This window comes from Apium graveolens, chromosome 10 (genome assembly GCF_009905375.1).
Source record: "Apium graveolens cultivar Ventura chromosome 10, ASM990537v1, whole genome shotgun sequence".
Lineage (NCBI taxonomy): Eukaryota > Viridiplantae > Streptophyta > Magnoliopsida > Apiales > Apiaceae > Apium > Apium graveolens.
The window spans coordinates 162,176,588-162,186,039 of NC_133656.1; the positions used below are offsets into that span (position 1 = coordinate 162,176,588).

A 9,452-nucleotide genomic window follows, 5' to 3' on the forward strand; every position below is an offset into this window, starting at 1 on the left:
TTTTGGAAAATTATTTTTATTTTTACTTTTATTAATTATAAAACCAGTATTTATTTATTTAATAAATTGATTAATTAATTATTTAATTAATTGATTTATATTATAAATAATTCTGAAATATATTCTAAAAATCAGAATTATTTATTTCCTTAATTATTTATTATTTATTTATTATTTATTAATTATTTAAAAATGATTAATTATTTTGATAATTAATCAAATAATTTTCAATAAATTATAATAAATTTATTTTAATTCTAAAAATTATTGAAAATAATTTTTAATTATGATTTATCCTAAATAATTATTTAAAAATATTTTTAGGGTTCAATAATTAAGAATAATTATATATATTGAATAATAAATTGATTTATCTGTATTTATTTAATAATAATTAAACCGTTTATCCGATTTGAGCGAAACGAAAGCCCCTCGACTCAGAAAAAACTGATTTGTTTCATTAAAAATAATTTTAAATCTTAATTTCTTTTAGAAGCGAGCCGAATTTCGATATTTATGTACTTATAAGCCTTAGTACGTATAGAGACGAGTCCAATAAATCCTGAAAAATAGGAAACGAGTCAGATATTGTTTAGTGAAGCGAATAGCGAGTCGATTTCGATTCTAAAAACTATTTTAAACCTAAAATGACTATGTGACTTAAGTGTTATGTGAATTATGTGGTCAATCGAGTCTTAATTGTTATTAATTAATATACAAGCTAATAATACGCGTATGGGTAGACGATAAGGGCTATGTGAAGTTGGTTTAAGATGCAATTGAAATACGAGATGACTAAATAAGCCTATTTCTTTGATAGAGATAAAGCCAACGAGGCGAATCAAGCCGGTGATAGAGGCAGGTAAAGTACTTGTGGTAGATTGCACGAAAGGCAAGTTTTTCCCCTATTCTAATTTCAGAATAGTGAAATACTTTCAGATTCTATTCTCAATTACACATTGATAATCCTTGTTCACAATCCCTGACACACAATTATCATGACTTAGTTCGTATTTCATTTCAATTCCTGATTTCTTCTAATCAGTTGAATTCTCTATTCATATTCTAATAGTTAATATATAAATATACATATATCTTGATATATTCCGATATTGGGATACTCAAAGCATACCGATTGTTCCGGTTGCTCATCAGTGAAATGGATGGTGACGATTAGGGTCAGGTTTATACTTGATCCTAAGGACCGGGAATTAACCGGATCCTTGTGTTGGGCCGTAGAGCCTGAATACCCGACTGGATCTATACATTGAGGTATGGATCAGCACTGTATCCTGGCTGATCAGCAGGATATAGGTGCGAACTTGTATCCAGTTTAGTTTAATGATACTCGCCGATAATGGCCTTTGTTCTTTGTTTCAAGGTTATATCTTTGCAGATGTATAACTGTTGATATATTATGGACTTGTTGAGAAACTTATGGCTCACCCCTTCTTGTTGTTATTCACCTTATTATTTTCAGTTAAGAAGGAAAATGAAACCTATTAGGACTCGCGTGGTAAAGAAGCGAGTCAAGCCGCGGGACCCTCTCATACCAAAAGTGTTGATCCCGATTCAGGAAGAAAGCTTTGAGTTACCTGAGCAGGTGTAGTGTAGATAGATAATGTGTGTGTTTGAATAAAGATAAATTTAGTTTAAAAATTGTTAGATAATGATTTGTAAAAAAGAGATTTCTGTGAGATTTTAAAATTTGGTTTGCAATAAAGATAGAGTGTTGTTTTTTGTTTTCATACTTTAACCTAAAAAGATCCTGGTTAGTATTTAAAGGGGTTAGATATATATCCGTTTAATTGTTATACATGTGTGCACATGTTTGGCTGTTAGCTAGTAACCCCCAGACTTATACCCCGGGTTTGGAGGGCGTTACACATTGATTATTTATTCAGTTTATAAAGACTTAGTTTATTACACCATGTTTTCATCGGAACTCACGGTGATGATGCGTTCGGTTATGAACTAATCATCATCGTGGGGTTCTAACGGATTTACTTATGGATTTCAAAAGTTAATTTGTCTCGATATCTTAGTATGTGGTGATTGTATGATATCCTAGTATTGGTTATGCTTATTCGTCTTATGAGCGTCGCGAACTTATAAGTTAGCATGTTAATCTCTATTGAAGTGATAATGAATTTACAGGTTTAGAACTTGCCATGTTGTAATAGGTTCATGTATTTGTTATTCATGATTCGTAGGTAATTTTAACCATCTTACTTGCCTTATATAATCACGATAGATAACTTGCGCATTAAACCTTTGTGTTGTCAAATTCTATAGACATATATGGTCTTAACATATTTGGTGTCTATTCAACTTCTATCTCTTTTGTAGATGTCTGGTAGTAGGGTATTCGTACAATAAAATTTGGCATTTACTAGTTTCGTGTTATCTGATTAGTTGTCATCACCATTGCATGCTAAGGTTAAGAACAAGGACTTTGAATGAAGCAGTAATAAAGTTAGAATCCCATGTTTATCTCATATAACTAATTCAACCTTAATTCTCTTAGTTAATTTTAGTTAGTATAATCTCTTAGTTTAATCATAAACCCAACTTGTTATTTGTCTTAGCATTGAACGATAGCCATATCATTGTTGCATAAGTGCATAAATTGAATTTAACCTAAACCAATCTCTGTGGGAACGAACTAGAAAGAATTTTATATAACTTGTGAACGCGTATACTTGCATGTGAATTTAGCGCGTGTTTTCATCCTCACAAATTTTTTGCGCCGTTTCTGGGGACTCGGTGTTAATTTTTAGTTTATGTGCTTGTCATCTGTGGTCGTTAAAGTTCACTGACTCGGATATTTTACTTACTTGTTTGCTTGTTGCTTTTTCAGGTACTTTAGAGAGCGTGTATGCTAACGCGTTCTCGATCTCACAAGAGAACACAAGATAAAGCGGAGGAAGTAGTTGAAGAAGTTTTTATCGAGGAGAAAGTTGAAGAAGAAGCGATCGTTACAATAGGAGAACCAGTAGTAAATCCGAAGGTTTTGATGAATTACTCTCATCCGAAGATCAATGATATTCAGTCTAGCATTGTCAGACCAGCCATTGCGGATAATACTTTTAAAATCAAGGATAACATGATTCAAATGGTGCAGAACTCAGTCCAGTTTGGGGGTTCTCCAACGGAAGATCCCAACATGCATATTAGAGATTTCATCGAGATCTGCGACACTTTCAAATTCAACAACGTTTCTGAAGATGCTGTTAAGCTGAGGCTTTTCCCATTATCTCTGAGGGATAAAGCTAAGTGTTGGTTACATTCTCTACCACCAGGCTCTATTACTACTTGGGAAGATCTTGCTTAATAGTTTCTTACTAAATTCTTCCCTATGGCAAAGACAGCTGCAATCAGAAATGCTCTAACTCAATTTACGCAGCAATCGGGAGAGTCTTTATGTAAAGCTTGGGATCATTATAAGGAGATGCTTAGGAAGTGTCCTCATCATGGGATGCCTGACTGGATGATTATCAACTACTTTTATAATGGCTTGGGAGCACAGTCTAGACCCATGCTTGATGCAGCATCAGGTGGAGCCTTATGGGTTAAGAGCTACGATGAAGCTTATGAGTTGATTGAATTGATGGCTGCTAATGAATACCAGAACCCTTCTCAAAGACTACCTCAAGGCAAGGTAGCAGGAATTCTGGAGGTAGATGCATCTACTGCTATAGCTGCTCAGCTTAAAGCTTTAACGATGAAGGTGGATTCTTTGACTAATTATGGAGTTAATCAGATCACTAGTGTTTGTGAGCTTTATGCTGACGCGCATGATATGGAGCAGTGTGCTATATATAGTGAATAAGCTCAGTTCGTGAGCTACTTTTAGAGGTCACAGCAACCAGTTCCAGCCACCTATCATCCCAACAACCGCAATCATCCTAACTTCAGCTGGAGCAACACTCAGAATACGGTGTAACAGCCTTATAAGCAATATGCAGCAAAACAATTCAACCCTCCTGGTTTTCAACAACCGCAACATGCACCAAGACAACAACTCCAACTTCAACAATCTAATGTAAAATCCGAATTGGAGGAATTAAGGCTCATGTGCAAGAGCCAAGCAGTTTCTATTAAGACCTTGGAGAATCAAATCGGGTAGATTGCCAATATCTTATTGAATCGACAACCTGGAACACTCCCTAGTGACACAGAAGTTCCAGGCAAGAAGGAAGAAAAAGAGCAGGTTAAGGCAATTACATTGAGGTCTGGGAAGGTTGCGAACCCCAAAAAATTTCAAGTTCCAGAAGATGAAGTTGTGGCTGAAGAAGATGTGTAGAGGGAAACATAAGTGGAATCAAGGAAGAAAACTGTGGAACACACTCCTCCTGAGGGTAATACAGGGGAAAAACAGGTATATCCTCCACCTCCTTTTCCTAAGAGGCTGCCGAAGCAAAAGTTGAATAAGCAGTTTGCTAAGTTTCTGAAGGTGGTCAAGAAACTTCATATTAACATACCTTTCGCTGAAGCTCTTGAACAGATGCCTAGCTATGCGAAGTTTATGAAAGGTATTCTCTCTCGGAAAGTAAAGCTCGATGACATAGAGACCGTTGCTCTCACGGAGGAATGCAGTGTTGTGCTGCAACAGAAGTTGCCTCCAAAGCTTAAAGATCCCGGTAGCTTCACTCTTCCTTGTACCATCGGAAACTTGTCGTTCGACAAATGTTTATGTGATTTGGGAGCTAGCATCAATCTGATTCCTTTGTCTGTCTTCAAGAAGTTGGAATTACCTGATCCGAAGCCTACATATATGTCCCTGCAGTTGGCCGATCAATCTATTACTTATCCACGAGGCATTGTGGAGGATGTCTTGGTCAAGGTGGATAAACTCATCTTTCCTGCTGACTTTCTAATTCTTCATTTCGAGGAGGATAAAAAGATTCCCATAATCTTGGGAAGACCATTCTTGGCTACTGGTCGAACCTTGATTGATGTGCAGAAGGGTGAGCTCACTATGCGAGTACTGGATCAGGGTGTGACTTTTAATGTACTCAATGCCATGAAATTCCCTACTGATAATGAGGAGTTCTTAAAAGTGGAATTGGTCGATTCTGTGGTTACTTCAGAACTTTATCAAATGCTAAGGTCTGATGCCTTAGAGAAAGCCTTGATGGGGAATTCAGATAGTGAAGATGATGAAGGTGATGAGCAGTTGCTGTATTTGAATGCTTCTCCTTGGAAGTGAAGGCTGAATATGTCTTTTGAATCTCTTGGAATGTCAGAACTCAAAAATGCTGAGGGGCGTCTCAAGCCATCTATTGAGGAAGCTCCCACACTCGAGCTTAAACCTTTGCCTAAACACTTGAGGTATGCGTTTTTAGGTGATGCATCTACTTTGCCTGTTATTATTGTGTCTAACCTTTCAGGTAGTGATGAGAAAAAGCTCTTGAGAATTCTGAGAGAGTTCGAATTGGCAATTGGATGGACTATAGCAGATATAAAGGGAATCAGCCCTTCTTATTGCATGCATAAAATTCTGCTAGAGGAAGGAAGTAAGCCAACAGTTGAGCAACAAAGAAGGCTAAATCTGATCTTGAAAGAGATCGTGAAGAAAGAAATTCTCAAATGGCTAGATGCATGGATCATCTATCCTATTTCTGACAGTTCTTGGGTGAGCCCAGTTCAGTGTGAGCCGAAGAAAAGAGGCATCACAGTGGTCGCTAATAAGAAGAATGAGCTCAATCCTACTCGAACAATCACGGGTGGAGAGTTTGCATGGATTATAGGAAGCTGAACAAAGTAACAAGGAAGGATCACTTCCCTCTTCCCTTCATTGATCAGATGCTTGACAAGTTGGATGGGCATGAATACTATTGTCTTCTGGATGGCTATTCGGGTTATAATCAGATTTACATCGCTCTAGAAGATCATGAATAGACTACCTTCACCTGTCTGTTTGGCACTTTTGCCTTTAGAAGAGTTTCTTTTGGGTTGTGTGGTGCACCAACTACATTTCAGAGATGCATGATGGCCATTTTCTCTGACATGATTGGTCAGAATGTGGAGATGTTCATGAATGATTTCTCTGTGTTCGGGGATTCTTTCGACGAGTGCTTGCAAAATCTTAGAGTAGTTCTTAAAAGGTGTGTAGAGACCAATCTGGTTCTCAACTTGGAGAAATATCACTTTATGGTGCAACATGACATCATTCTTGGGCACAAGGTCTCTAGTAAAGGTCTTGAGGCGGACAAAGCCAAGGTGGGGGTCATTGAAAACCTCCCCCACCAATTTCTGTAAAGGGGATTCGCGGTTTTCTTGGTCATGCGGGTTTCTATCGGTGGTTCAACAAGGACTTCTCAAAAATCTCTAAACCGTTCTGCAATCTACTAGAGAAAGATGTCCCTTTCAAGAAGTGTTTGATTACGGCACCTGTCATAACTGCACCTGATTGGAATGAGGCTTTTGAAATGATGTGCGATGCAAGTGACTATGTAGTTGGAGCAGTTCTTGGGAAAAGGAAGAACAATATATTTCATGTGGCCTACTATGCTAGCAAGATCCTCAATGGTGCTTAGCTGAACTATACTACTACCGAGAAGGAACTCTTGGCCATTGTCTACGGTTTTGAGAAGTTTTGATTTTATTTGCTTGGGACGAAGGTGACAGTTTACACTGATCACACTATTATTCGCTATCTCATCTCGAAGAAGGACTCGAAGCCTAGATTGATTCGACGAGTTCTTTTACTTCAGGAGTTTGAGTTGGAGATCAAGGACAGAAAAGGTATTGAGAATCAAGTTGCTGATCATCTATCTCGATTAGAAGAACCAAGTACGAGATCACAGGATAAGACATTGATAAATGAGTCTTTTCTCGATGAGCATTTGTTTGGGGTGCAAGAAGAAGAACCGTGGTTCACAGATATTGTGAACTATCTTGTGAGAAACATTATGCCTCCAGATTTGTCTTCTACTCAAAGGAAGAAGTTTCTTCACGAGGTGAAGTGGTACATGTGGGATGAGTCATTTTTGTTTCGGCAAGGAGCTAACCAAATCATCAGGAGATGTATTCCGTACAGCGAGAGGGAGGGAATCTTGCGAGACTGTCATTCGACTATTTATGGAGGCCACTATGGTGGAGAGAAGACAACAGCTCGTATCCTTCAAGTAGGATTCTTCTGGCCTACATTGTTTAAGGATGCACATCAGTTCGTTTTGAAGTGTGATCGCTGCCAGTGTGTTGGTAATATGTCCAAGAGGGATGAGATGCCTCTTAATGTGCTTCTCGAGGTTGAGGTCTTCGACGTTTGGGGAATTGACTTCATGGGGCCATTTGTCTCGTCATGCAATAATCAGTGTATCTTGTTGGCGGTTGATTATGTCTCGAAATGGGTGGAAGTCAAAATGTTGCTGACGAATGATGCAAATGTAGTGCTCAATTTTCTTCACAAGCAGATATTCACAAGATTTAGAACATTAAGAGTCATAATAAGTGATGAGGGATCGCAATTCTGCAATTGCAAGTTTACTGCTATAATGCAAAGATATAATGTGAATCATCACATTGCTACAGCCTACCATCCTCAGACTAATGGTCAAGCTGAGGTATCTAACAGAGAATTCAAGCGAATTCTGGAGAAAGTTGTATGTCCATCAAGGAAGGATTGGTCTTTGAAGCTGGATGAAGCAGTTTGGGATTATCGAACGGCATTCAAGACTCCGCTAGGCATATCTCTGTTTCAATTGATATATGGTAAGGGATGTCATTTGCCTGTGGAGCTAGAACACAAGGCATATTGGGCTTTGAAGAAATTGAACCTGGATATGGATGCAGTGGGTAAGAAGAGGATGCTTCAATTGAAGGAACTCGATGAGTTTTGTCTTCAAGCGTATGAGAACAACAAAATTATAAGGAGAAAGTCTAGATGTGGCACGATAGGGGTTTAGTGCTCAAATCATTTATTCCGGGGCAACAAGTTCTTTTATTCAACTCTCGTCTCTATTTTTTTCCTGGGAAGTTGAAGTCAAGATGGTCAGGGCCGTTTGTTATCAAAACTGTGTTTCCACATGGAGCGGTGGAAATTTTTGAGATGATCCAGGCCAAGCATTCAAGGTGAATGGACAGCCTCTGAAGCATTACTATGGAAATAAGGCAAACCTTGAGGTGGTTAGTGCTGTTTTATTGTCCACTTGATCTCAAAATTTTACATCAAGCTAGCGACCTGAACCAAGCGCTTCTTGGGAGGAAACCCAAGCTTGTTGTACAATAGTAGAAGATAGAAGGAAAAAAAGCAGAAGAAAAGACAAAAAAATAAAAAAAACAGAAAATAGGGTGTTTTTTTCCGAAGCACGGCGCTCGCGCGCTTCTTGGCGGGGCGGGCGCGCTGAAAGTACAGAAGCACGACGCGGCCGCGCTGGGAAACGGGGCGGCCGCACTGGAACTCCAGAGACATGGCGCGCCCGCGCTACCTGGCAGGGCGGCCGCGCTGTCCCCCTGTAGAAGAAAAAAAAGCAGAAAAATGAAAATCCAGACAAAAATAAAAATCCCAGCCGATTCCCACTCTTCCCACTACCCTAATTCTTCTCCTTATCAATTTTTACAACCCATTATTCCCACTAATTCCATAATCTTATCCCACTTCTATTCTAATTCTAATTCTCAATCTATATATATACATACACTTATACACAATCATCTCCACCATACTTTTCATCTCAAACCTAAATCTCTCTTATACACTTCTCTTTTCTCAACTTATTCAAATCCAATGGCACCTAAGAGAGCAAGGACTCAAATTAGTAGCAACACCATCGATTCTTCGAGTGTTGGTAGTATGAGGCCTCAATTTGTTACTCCTGAGGTTGAAGCGGAGTATACAAGGCTTTTATCGAAGCTGATAGCGAAGGAGAGGGGTTTCCTGCCATTGGGGAAGGATGGTAAGTTGCTTGAGATTATTTTAGAGATGGGTTGGGTTGCTTTTTATGAGGTACCTGCTGCTGTGCCTATGAGTGTAGTTTGCGAGTTTTATGTGAATGCGAAGGCGGATAAGAATGGGTACTCGGTGGTGCGCGGGTTGACGGTGGATTATACGTATTCGGAGGGTGATCAACCAACCCGAGAGACAGCCGGCTCAGGAGGATTGGGTGACTAAGACCGGGGAGGATTTTGACTAGGACATGATTGTTGCTATGCTGTGTTTCCCAAACACTCACTGGAAGTTCAAGAGGGGTTTGAACGAGTATGCCACTTTCCCTGCCTCATGAATGAACAAGTTTTCTCATGCTTGGAACTCTTTTATCTGTGTGAACATCATGCCTTCTTCTCATGTGCATGATGTTATTATGGATCAGGCAAAGTTGTTGTGGGGGATCTTACAGGGTGATTATGTGGATCTTGGCTCAATTATTTATCAGGGTATTATGAGATTTCTGCGTGGGAGCACTACGGGTTGTTTCCCGTATGCGTCGATTATGACGAAGCTTTGT

The 9,452-nt window shown here is 38.9% G+C and overlaps 1 non-coding gene across 1 annotated transcript; it reads right to left on the minus strand.

Moving 5' to 3' along the window:
• Positions 1-3,373: 3,373 nt before the first annotated feature.
• Positions 3,374-3,480, minus strand: LOC141694928 (small nucleolar RNA R71). Its single transcript, XR_012564207.1, has one exon. It is a non-coding gene; the product is annotated as a small nucleolar RNA R71 (small nucleolar RNA).
• Positions 3,481-9,452: the final 5,972 nt, after the last annotated feature.